This window comes from Lutra lutra, chromosome 18, assembly GCF_902655055.1.
Source record: "Lutra lutra chromosome 18, mLutLut1.2, whole genome shotgun sequence".
NCBI lineage: Eukaryota > Metazoa > Chordata > Mammalia > Carnivora > Mustelidae > Lutra > Lutra lutra.
In genome coordinates this window covers 16865835-16875415 of record NC_062295.1, presented here as the reverse complement: position 1 = coordinate 16875415, position 9581 = coordinate 16865835, and the positions used below count along the sequence as shown (strand labels likewise).

The window sequence follows — 9581 nt, the reverse complement described above, 5'->3', positions numbered from 1 at the left end:
TGTTTCATGAGAACAATAGTTTCAGTTTGGGAAGATGGGAAAATTGTGGAGGTGTACGGTGTTGAAGGTTGAACAACAATAGTGTCCTTAGTGCCATTTAAATGTATGCTAAGAAATGAAATGTGTTGATATGTGTATCTTGAAAACTGTTGTCTTGACTCCTACATTGATTTTAAAGAAGTGGCCATTGGCTAGAGGAATTAGGAAAAAGCACGTCTGTTTTCCCCACTCTCACAAAGGAGCTATTCCTGGATCACATTTGAGGTCTTTAAATCTTTGTTCACTGTTAAATTCTTTCCTTTTTTTTTTTTGACTAATGCTAAGGCTTATTTATTTATTTATTTTATATTTTATATAAAAAATAAATATCTTATTTTATATTTTATATAAAATATAAAATATTTATAATATCTTATTATATATTAATAAAATATTTATATAAAATAAAATATTTTATAATTTATATATTATTTTATTTATTTATTATTAACACACAGGTGATAACATAATATTTTATACCCTTGGTTTATCTAAAACACAGCCATGCTCAGAATGGGCACTCCTTGAAGGGAGAATATATGAGAGCTTAAAAAAAATATATATAAGTTGTAAATCTGTGCCATCTGTTTCTGCCCCAGGCCCACCTTGCTTACTATTCTCTTTTCTCAAACAGTATCTGGATGATGGTGGAAAAGGAAAACTGGAAGAAGCCAGAGAGCTGACACAGAATAGGGAAATGAGAAAAAGCAGAAAGACTGCTAGGGTTGATTTATGCGCTAGTCTTAGGGGCTATGGAATGATGAGAACAGAGACAGCCCGGGGAGAGGAGTTTTGAGTTTTGCTGTGCACTAAGGCAGTCTTTTTCCTTTAGCATTTTTAGCAAACGCTGCAGCAGAGATGTAAATTGCCTTTTGATTACTATTTATTTGAATGTCATAAGGAGATGAGGTGAGGCACAAGGTGCCAGGGTCGCCTTTGGGTCCCATTCACATCCCCAGGACCTGGGAAACTGTCCAGTAGTTGTGACAGAGTTGGCGGTATTTGACAGAGGAGTCGATCCTCTGCGTGGTCATTGGGAGCTCATCCTTCCAGCTCCCTCGTTTCTCCTGCGTCCGCCCAACATCTTGTGAATTGCCCTTCTGAAGGGATCCACTGAAAGCAGCAAGGGCGGTTCCCTGTGTAGTGGGAATACTACAGCCGTTGTCACTTAATGTCATCCTGATGCTCTGGGGACAAGCCAAAGCCAGAGAAGAGAGTGGTGGTGACAGAAAGTATGTGGACAATAGCTGTACATCACCTCATTTAGTGCAGGGGGATGTCAGCGTATTCATAAACGTGCATTCAGTCTGAAAGCCAATAATTTAAGTCATTCAAACTCCCATCTCATTGGACCATAAAGCCGCCTTCAGTATTTTGTATAAATGACTCTGTAGAAGGATGAATTCTGTTTACTGAATTGAAAGTCAGGTAATAACCCTGCCACCTACTCTTTTTTTCCTGGCCTTCACAGCCTATGAATTTTGATGCATTACAAAAAGTTCTATGGCAGCAAGATCACTTAAACCAAAAGCTATCCTGGTAATAACACAAGCACCTTTAAACCAGAGAAAAACTCATTTGCCTTTGAGGTTTGATCATTCTTGATTTTATCACTGGTCTGATTTCTTTTCTTGGGAAAAACATTCAGAGTAATACCTTTTTGTTCAAGGCTCCAGGTGTTCCTTGGAATCTACCACTCTATAAAGGACTCACTCTTGGATGCTTTTGGTGAGATGTCTTCCACCTCCACGTTCTGATCTTGGCTTTTCGTGGTCAAGTCTGATGCTGCACTGGTCCAAATGAGGGCCTCTTCCATACAGAAAAGATGCAGGGAGCTTGGCTAGGGAACATCCACGATTGTGTAAAATATAAAACAACAAATTCTTGGAATCCCTCTTAACTGCCTCAGTTTTTCTTTCCTAATTTTGATTTTTCTGCATTGCCTTTTTTGAAGATTCAGCTCAATTATCCTTTCCCTTAGGGAGCTCTGTCTGATTTATTTCCAGGCTAGGTTACATTCTGTGTCTTTCCCATTGGCTTTTTATAGTGAGAATTTGTTGATAGTTTGGATTCTCAGGGTCTTTGATTTCCCTGTGTTTGGAGAATTCCTCCCTCCCTCTCTCCCTCCCTCCCTCCCTTCCTTCCTCCCTCCCTTCCTTCCTCCCTTCATTTATTTGAGTGTTTATTGAGAACCTACTGTGTTCCAGGCACTGTTCTTGGCATTGGGGACACAGCAGTGAATGAAGCAGATGTGCATCCTTCCCTTCTGGAGCTCACATTTGAGTAGAGAGAGACAGATGAGCATATAAATAAATACACAAATAGTGTATGAAATGGTGGTAAGAGCCATTGGGGGGGAAATATAGCATGGGAGGGTGATGACAAATATTAGGGGAAGGAGGCATTAGAGTTTTAAATATAGTGGTCTCACTGAGAAGGTGACTTTTGAGCAAAACCGGGAAAGAGGGCTTCCCCTTACTGTACGAGTTTTGGTGGTGGGAGACAAAGTTGGTCTCCAACTGTAGAAACCAGCAGGTGAGATGCTCATTTTCCCTGCATGCCTTACAGCTAGACTGAAGGTGAGTGATCTAGAATAACTGAATCTTTGGACCCTGGGAAACAAACTGAGGGTTTCAGAGGGGAGGTGGGTGGGGGGATGGAGTAACAGGTGATGGGTACTGGGGGGGGGCATGTGTGGTGATGAGCACTGAGTGTTTTTTTTTTTTTTTCAATTTTATTTTGCTTTTTCAGTGTTCTAAGATTTATTGTTTATGTATCACACCCAGTGCTCCATGCAATACATGCCCTCCTTAATACCCACTGTCAGGCTCTCCCAAACACCCCCTCCAAAACCCTCAGTTTATTTCTCAGAGTCCATAGTCTCTCATGGTTCATCTCCCCCTCCAATTTACATCAACTCACTTCTGTCCTTTACCCAAAATCCTCCGTCTTATTTCCTTATGCTCCACTAAGTAAGTGAAACCATATAATTGACTCTCTCTGCTTAACTTATTTCACTCAGCATAGTCTCCTCCAGTACAGTCCATGTTGATACAAAAGTTGGGTATTTATCCTTTCTGATGGAGGCATAATACTCCATTGTATACATGGACCATATCTTCTTTATCCATTCTTCTGTTGAGGGGCATCTTGGCTCTTCCCACAGTTTGGCGACTATGGCCATTGCTGCTGTGAACATTGGGGTACAGATGGTCCTTCTTTTCCCTACCTCTGTATCTTTGGGGTAAATACCCAGTAGTGCAATTGCAGGGTCATAGGGTAGCTCTGTTTTTAGTTTCTTAAGGAATCTCCACACTCTTTTCCAAAGTGGCTGCACCAACTTGCATTCCCACCAACAGTGTATGAGGGTTCCCCTTTCTCCACATTCTCTCCAACACTTGTTTACTGTCTTGTTAATTTTGGCCATTCTAACTGCTGTAAGATGGTATCTCAATATGGTTTTGGTTTGAATCTCCCTGATGGCTAATGATGATGAACATTTTTTTTCATGTGTCTGTTAGCCATTTGTATGTCTTTTTTGGAGAAATGTCTGTTCATGTTTTCACATGTTTTAATGTGATTATCTGTTTTTTGGGTGTTGAGTTTGAAGAGTTCTTTATAGATCTTGGAAATCAGCCCTTTGTCTGTAGTGTCATTTGGGAAGATCTTCTCCCATTCCGTGGGTTGCCTCTTTGTTTTGTTGACTGCTTCCTTTGCTGTGCAGAAGCTTTTGATCTTGATGAAGTCCCAAAAGTTCATTTTCACTTTTGTTTCCTTTGCTTTGGGAGACCTGTCTTGAAAGAAGTTGTTGTGGCCATTGTCGAAGAGGTTACTGCCTATGTTCTCCTCTAGGATTTTGATAGATTCCTGCCTCACATTGAGGTCTTTCATCCATTTCGAGTTTATCTTTGTATATGGTGTAAGAGAATGGTCTAGTTTCATTCTTCTATACATAGCTACCATTTATTGAAGAGACTGTCTTTTTTCCACTGGATATTTTTTCTGCTTTGTCAAAGATCAGTTGACCATAGAGTTTAAGGTCCATATCTGGGCTCCATACTCTGTTTCACTGGTCTATGGAGCACTGGGTGTTTTAAGCAACCAATGAATCATTGAACAGTATATCAAAAACTAATTATGGGGTGCCTGGGTGGCTCAGTGGGTTAAGCCACTGCCTTCATCTCAGGTCATGATCTCAGGGTCCTGGGATCGAGTCCCACATCGGGCTCTCTGCTCAGCAGGGAGCCTGCTTCCCTTCCTCTCTCTCTGCCTGCCTCTCTGCCTACTTTTGATCTCTCTCTGTCAAATAAATAAATAAGATCTTTAAAAAAAAACTAATTATGTACTCTACGTGGCTAACTGAACATAATAAAAAAACCAAAAAGCTGAGAAAAAGAAAACCAGAATAACTGAATCCAAAGACTTTGCTTTGGGGGGGGTGCCTGGGTGGCTCACTGGTTTAAGCCTCTACCCCTGGCTCGGGTCATGATCTCAGGGTCCTGGGATGGAGCCCTACATCAGGCTCTCTGCTCAGTGGGGGAACCTGCTTCCCCCTCTCTCTCTGTCTGCCTCTCTGCCTACTTGTGATTTCTCTGTCTGTGAAATAAATAAATAAAATCTTTTTTAAAAAGTTAAAAAAAATCCCAAGGACTTTTCTTTGGGATCTGGCAAGATAAAAAGTGAGAGAAGCCATCCTGTCATAGCTGCTGGCTCCAGGGCCGTGGGAGAAGAGGAGTCCAGTGCAGCTTACAGTGTGAATGCTGGATAGTGCTGTTTAACGGACATGGTCAGTGGTCACTGAGCAGGGCTGCAGAGTGTTCACCATGGTCGTTTTGAGACTGGGATACTAGCTGCACTGAGCCTCTGTATTTCTGCCTATTTCCTGAGCTTTGTTATTCAGGCTCTCTGGTGCTTCTGTGAGCTCCCTGAGGTAGATCCAGTAAATTTCTTTCCTGCTTAAATAAGCCAAAATTGGTTTCTCTTACTTGCAGCCAGTAGCTCTGACTGGCACATCCCTATTCCATCCTGTGCTTGCCACCTCTAGTGTTTCTCTCTCAACACGTTGTAATGCCTTGTTTATGTGTGTGTCTCCTGTTTCCTGCAGGCTGTTGAGAGAACACATACTTTTTATTCATCCTCATGGTTCTGGTGTCTAGCCCGGTGGTTGGCACACGGTAGGAGGTTGGTATGCTTTTGTTGATTCTGTGAATGAATAAGAAAAAGAAAGAATAAATGGAATTCCTTGAGTCCATGCTTTTTTTCCACAGCATCCTTCCTTTCAAATAAAATCAGAAGCCATATGCAACCATGATAAGGCACCTTTGTCCCTCAAGTGTAGAGCCCATCTCTTGCAGTGAAACATGCAGATCAAAGGTGAATGCTTTTCTGTTGCTGTCTAAAGCTGCTTTCCACCAGGATGGCACTGCAGAACTCATTGCTTTTGAGGAAAGGACAAACATGGAAAAATTAGTGCTCAATTTCAGTTCAAAAAAGGGAAACTGAAGATCTCTTGCACACAGAATAGAACCAGGACCTATAGACTCTGCTGCAGAATTGATGATCTTGAATATATCATTGACATTGGCCCCAAGATTTTCGTCTGAAAAAGTGTCCCAGTAGGTATAGTCTTGGCTCTTGGCATTCTGGGCTGGATAATTCTTGTTGTGGAAGCTGTTCTGTGCATCGTGGAATGTCTAGAAGCATCCCTGGCCTCGACTCGGTAGACGACAATAGCATTTCCCTAACGGTGACCAACGGTGTCTCTAGACGTTACCAGATATCCCTTGGACATAAAATCACTCTGGTTGAGAACCACTGATTTAGATGCTATTAGATGATAAACAGTTTATAATTTTCTGGGCTGGAGTGAGAGTCGGGGCTCTGCTATCTCCTGGCACCTAGCCCCGTGTGTGGCATTGTGGCAAGCATTCAGTACAAGCTGAACGAGTGAGATGAAATACACAGTTCCTTCCAGCTAGATCAGTTCTTTGGCAGCAAGAGATCACGTAGATGGTGATGATCTTATCACCCATGTGACTGCCTCTATTTGGGTACTGTTTAACATTCCTGAATGGAAATGGACTAAAAATACCATCCGGTGCTATGAAAAAATTAGATCTGTCTGGCAGTTTAGCAACAAATAGTGACTATAATCATCAAGGAGGGTCCACTCAATTCGGACAGCGATCTCGGATCGTGTCCCCTGAAAGTTAACTCTGAATTTTATGAATATGACAAAAAGTTCAGTTGAGAAAAATGAGTCCAGATCTTGGAATCTTGGAATGAGAATTGTACAGAGTTTTTTGTTCAGGTACCAATAGATTGTATGTAATGGTTATGAATATTAATTTCCAGTTCTTAAATTGCTTATTCTCTTTTTCCCAGTGTGATTATGGAAGTTGCTTCTTTATCAGTCCAGCCAGGACTTCCTTCTCTTCCCTTTATCTCCACTTAGCTACCTTTTGGCCTTCCACTCTGTCCGGTAAGGATCGAATTGATAACACAAGTAGATCAATTTGGAATGTGCTGCCATTGGAACAACATTAGGTCTTTGGATCCAGGAACCTGAGATATATTTCTGCTTATTTAGTTCTTCTTTCATTTCTTTCAACAATGGTTTATGGTTTTGCACTGCCTTTGTTACATGTATTCCTAAGTGATATGTTGATGATATTCTATATGGAATTGTTTTCTGCATTTTCATTTTTGAACTGTTTGTTGCTAGTCTGTTGAAATGTAATGGATTTTTTTTTTAAGATTTATTTTTAATTTATTTATTTGACAGAGATCACAAGTAGGCAGAGAGGCAGTCATAGAGAGAGAGGGGGGGGGGAAGCAGGCTCCCCGCCGAGCAGAGAGCCCGATGCAGGGCTTGATCCCAGGACTCTGAGATCATGACCTGAGCCGAAGGCAGAGGCTTCAACCCACTGAGCCACCCAGGCGCCCCGAAATGTAATGGATTTTTGTATATTAATCTCATATCCTGCAAACTCGCTGAGCTCATTTATTCATGCTAATAGGTTTTAGTGATTTCTTATATACAAGAAAGATTTTTTAGTGGTTCATTTCCTGAATTTCTTATATGCAAGATTTTTGTATATGCACAATCATGTCATCTGTACATTGACACAATTTTCCTTCTTCCTTCCCAATGTTGCCTCCTGTTAATTTTACATTTCTTGCCTAATTTCCCTGGCTGGAACCTCTAGTGCAATTTTGAATAGAAGGGGTGAGTCTGAACCTCTTTCCTGATCTTAGGTGGAAAAGATTCAGTCTTTTCCTTTTCAGTAGGACCTTACTAGTGATTTGTTGGTTGGTTTGTTTGTTTTTGTGGATACCCTTATCAGCTTGAACTGTTCCTAGTTTTTAAAACTTATCAGAAAGGGGTGTTGAAGTCGGTCAGATGCTTTTCTGTGTCTCTTCAGTTGATCATATGTTTTTTCTGCATTGTTCTGTTTATGTAGTGTCTTCTAATACTTGATTTCCAGATATTAAACCAGCCTTGTGTTCCTGGCATATAGTCTCCTTGCTCATGATATATAATCCTTTTAATATACTGCTGGATTCAATTTGCTAGGAATTTTTGAGGATTTCTGCATCTGTCTTCTTAAGAGAGTTTGGTCTGTAGATTATTTTTTTCCCTCTGATTTCCTTGCTTGGTTTTTGTATCAGGGTAATACTGGCTTCATAAAAGTTGTTGGCAAGTGTTCATTTTTCCTTTATTTTCTGAAAGTGTTTGTGAAGAAATAATGGCATTCATTTTTTTTTAATCGCTAGAGATCCTATAGCCTTTAGTAAATTAACAAGGACATACTATGAGCAAGTGTATGCTAAAAAATTAGACAACTTAGAAGAAATAGAATACTCAGCAATAGAAAGGAATAAGGTACTGATCTATATGCAGCATCTTGGATGACTCTCCGGAGAACTGTGCTGAGTGAAAAAAGGTTCTGTACTTTGTAATTCCATCTATATAACATTTTGAAATGACAAAATTCAGAAATGCAGGGCTCAGTGCCAGGGAATAGGAATAGTGGGGAGTAGGTAAGTAAGATTCTAATAGTAAATCAGGAAGAACCCCTTGATGGTGGAATTGTACATTTTCTTGACTGCTGGTAGTAGATACATGAATCTACACATGGGTATTCATTTTCCTTGAAATGTTTGCTAGAATACACCAGTGTAGCTATCTGGTCCTGACCTTTTCTTGATAGGAAGTTTTATTTTTTTTTTTGAAGATTTATTTATTTGACAGAGAAAGATCACAAGTAGGGACGCCTGGGTGGCTCAGTTGGTTGGATGACTGCTTTCGGCTCAGGTCATGGTCCTGGAGTCCCGGGATCGAGTCCTGCATCGGGCTCCCAGCTCCATGGGGAGTCTGCTTCTCCCTCTGACCTTCTTCTCGCTCATGCTCTCTCTCACTGCCTCTCTCTCAAATAAATAAATAAAATCTTAAAAAAAAAAGAAAGAAAGATCACAAGTAGGCAGAGAGGCAGGCAGAGAGAGAAACAGGTGGAGAGAGAGAGACAGGCTCCCCGCTGAGCAGAGAGCCCGATGTGGGGCTCAATCCCAGGACTCTGAGACCATGACCTGAGCTGAAGGCAGAGGCTTAATGCACTGAGCCACCCAGGCGCCCCTTGATAGGAAGTTTTGAATGACTAATTCGATTTCTTTACTTGTCATAGGTTGAGATTTTCTGTTTCTTCATGAGTCCAGCTTTTTTTTTTTAATTTTTTTTTGTTTTTAATGACTCTATTAACTTGTTAGAGAGTGAGAGAGAGTGCACAAGCAGGGGGCAGGGCAAAGGGAGAGGGAGAAGCTTAAGCAGACTCCCTATGGAGCAGGGAGCACAACCCATGAATCAATTCCAGGACCCCAATATCATGATCTGAACCGAAGTCAAGACACTTATCCAGCTGAGCCACCCAGGTGGCCTCAGCCTTTTTTTTTTTTTTTTCCAAATGGGGTTTTACTGGAACACACCCATGCTCATTGATAGATTCTTTAGGGCTGCTTTGATACAACAATGACAAAGTGGAATCCTTGGGATAGAGACTGTATAGCACATAAAGTCCAAAGTATTGACCATGTGGCCCCCTTATAGAGAAGCTTACTGGCCCCTCTTGTAGAGCATAAAGTTTTTCGGGAATGCATCTGTTGCACAGTAGGAAATATGCCTATATTTAATGAGCATCTGTTAGGTTGCACCATATAAATTGTCACTTGTGTAGGTCAAAAATGGTCAGATATTGGTACTTACAGATATGGTCCAAGCATAGAAAAATGAATGGAGTACAGTTTGTGCCCTAAAGGACATGCACACACATATACACGCACAGGCACACATGCTGCTGCTGTCTGTGAATGTAGGAATTGTTATTCCAGAGGCACAAACTCAGTATTGCAGGAGCACAGAGTAGCGTGTGCATAGTTCTTACCAGTAAGGGTGGGGGAAAGGGACTAGAAGCTTGAGAGGCCTCCAGAGAAGTGGCCGTGTTTCTGGCTGCTGTGCATTTGAGCTGTACTTCATGGCACCTGTAGGA

The 9581-nt window shown here is 41.2% G+C and overlaps 1 long non-coding RNA gene across 1 annotated transcript; it reads right to left on the bottom strand.

The window, feature by feature from the left end:
* Positions 1–485: 485 nt before the first annotated feature.
* On the bottom strand, positions 486–5458 carry LOC125090553 (uncharacterized). The gene is made up of 3 exons (XR_007124379.1): positions 5359–5458; positions 5164–5241; positions 486–1879 (listed from the first exon to the last, which is right to left on the bottom strand). It is a non-coding gene; the product is annotated as an uncharacterized LOC125090553 (long non-coding RNA).
* Positions 5459–9581: the final 4123 nt, after the last annotated feature.